Below are 2,576 nucleotides of genomic sequence, written 5' to 3'. Positions count from 1 at the left end.
AGAGCGGTAGATGACCGTCTTAGGTTCCAGAGGTTGCGGATTCGAGCCTCAACTGGTGCAGAATCCACATTGTAATGTAATCATCTTCTTGTGCTCCAGCTTATTGCTTAAAATTGCCTGAGCGTGACTCATCACTGTGCAGCATCTTCAAGTCTTTTTTCTGTTAGAAAATTCTTCTCATGCTTGAAAATAAACCAAACTTTGCACAATGATCCAGTGTCAATACTTCAGTGTGAAACCATCTGAGGCTTCTCACTTTGCACATAGCTCAACTAGTTAAACATCAGTTTTTCACTTATGAAGCAAATCAATCATTGTTACAAACAAATTACATGCATGGACAGCTGCTAAACCTGCATGTCTGGCTTAGTCAATTTGTGAAGCTACACATGAATTGTCACTGACTAATTAGCTCAGTGAGATAGAAATTGATTCTTAGTCTCAGAGGTTGTGAGTTCAAGCCTCAGCTGATGCAAAAGGCAGATTGTGTTGCTAAATTCCTAAATGTCTTCCAATTCTTCTGCTTGTTGCTCAGAATTGCCTAAAAATGCCCGGACCCGACCCATCGCTGCGCAGCAGCTATAATTACAAAATTAAACTCTGAGTGAACTATATATACTCTTCAATTAAATTAATAATTTTCTTATTTTCTGTGATATTTTAGTCATATACAGGTATGCAGTGATGATTGTTTGGTAACATGTATGTCGATGTTGTCTAGTGTCAAGTCTCTATTTAATCACCTGACAAGACGATGGCATACAGGAGCTAGTTTCAGTGCAAAATCTGTCAAGACTGATAAACTGAGCAGTCATGACTTTTAAACATAAAAGCGGCAGTAAGAGAGGAAGAGAGAAACCAACAGGAGGAAAAACTAGCACAGCCCCCTTAATTAGATTCCTTTGGCATTTTTGTTAACAGTTGCTAGTGGTGTGTGTGTGTGTGTGTGTGTGTGCGTGTGTGTGCCTTTTAACTAGTAACTAGCGTGCATTAGGGCTGGGCAATATGACCAAAATCTCATATCACGATATAGTTCATTTCATATCCTGATAACGATACATATCACAATATAGCACCCCCCATGTAGGCCATAGCATGTAGGTGTTCCGGATTCAGAGGTGTGACGGGGATCAGACTGAGGTGTTCCGGATTCAGAGGTGTGACGGGGATCAGACTGATCAGAGTTTTAAACTCTGCCATGAAAGAGTACAAAAATGTTACTAGGACGAGGGGAGGACATTTCTCCTCGTTTGATAACATTACGATGAGTCGGGCAACCGGCTGTTTAAAGAAGACGAGAGAAAAAGAGAGAGAGAGAGCAAGCTAGAGAGTGAGTGAAGAGAGGGAGCGCTGGTAGCGAGAAAGCTGGTGAATCAGAGCAATAAAACATTATTTTCTGATTGTTTCGGTTATGTTCTAAAGCACAAACATGCTCACACACTTCCACTCAACACTGAGGCTGTACTCCACACCACCTGATTTGGTCTGAATATTGTCAGCGTCTCGCTGCGTCTCTGCTCTCTCAGTGTGTGCAGCGCAGCAGAGACAGACAGCGGTGGAGTTATATAAACTCATTATGTTACTGTAAGTGCAGTAAAAGCTTTACGAATTAAAAAGCCAAGAAGAGTAATTTATCAATGAGATCCGTGCAAAAGATGGACAGACTCCAAATGACGAAAAAATATTGCCATTAAAAGTGTAATTTGCGTCACAACGATATAAACAATAGAGCAAAATATGAAATGATAGACATTTTTCTCTCGTCACACGATATATATCGTTATATCGCACAGCCCTGGCATGCACTAGGGCCTGTCGTACCTACCTTACGCCACTACTGTATAATAAAGTCGGACAGCATAACAGCTCCTCAAAAGTGAAGCCAAAACATCTAGATCGCCCCCTGGTGGCTGGCTGCAGTATAGGTCATAAACCCCGCCCCCTCCATGCTAGCTGATGGGACAACTAAAAATTTCAATTAATTTTTCCCAGAGATCAGAAGTCATTTTTATCACGTTAATGTTGGTTATAGAGTTCATTTTTCTATTAGTTGGTTTTAATTAGTTATTTGATGCTATAGAAAAAGAGGATGTGACATAATTATTGCTCACGATTGGGTCGGATGGGTTTATGGGGGGGAACGCGACACTGCAGACATCGCTACTGCGCAGACTCTGGCTCCAAAAGCTCAAGATGGAAGCACCCATGTTTGGAATATTTTAGCTTCATTTTTGTGCAGAGGAAGGAAGTGGAGACATGTTGTCCGTCTTTATGTACAGTCCATGGTCCAGACCATTTGAATCCAATGTGGAAATGCAAACCCTGTCTCTGACGATGTAAACTACTGAATAATCTTACTATACAATGACGAAAACTCTGTGTGTGTGTCTGTTCCATGTTTTTCTCCTCACTGACTTGGTCAATCCATGTGAAATTTGGCACAGTGGTAGAGGGTCATGGGAGGATGTGAATGAAGCAATATTACATCAGTTGGCCAAAGGGGGGCGCTATAGCAACAGATTGAAATTGCAAACTTTGAATGGGCATATCTCATGCCCCGTATGTGGTAGAGACAT

The 2,576-nt window shown here is 41.4% G+C and overlaps 1 protein-coding gene across 1 annotated transcript in view; it reads left to right on the top strand.

Annotated features, from left to right (window-relative positions):
- The window catches only part of si:dkeyp-69e1.8 (uncharacterized protein LOC100001340 homolog), an 8,426-nt gene that overhangs the window by 3,509 nt on the left and 2,341 nt on the right, over positions 1 to 2,576 (top strand). The window lies entirely within an intron of this gene.

Source organism: Epinephelus moara, chromosome 18 (assembly GCF_006386435.1).
Source record: "Epinephelus moara isolate mb chromosome 18, YSFRI_EMoa_1.0, whole genome shotgun sequence".
Classification (NCBI taxonomy): domain Eukaryota; kingdom Metazoa; phylum Chordata; class Actinopteri; order Perciformes; family Serranidae; genus Epinephelus; species Epinephelus moara.
This window is presented reverse-complemented; position numbering and strand designations above follow the sequence as displayed.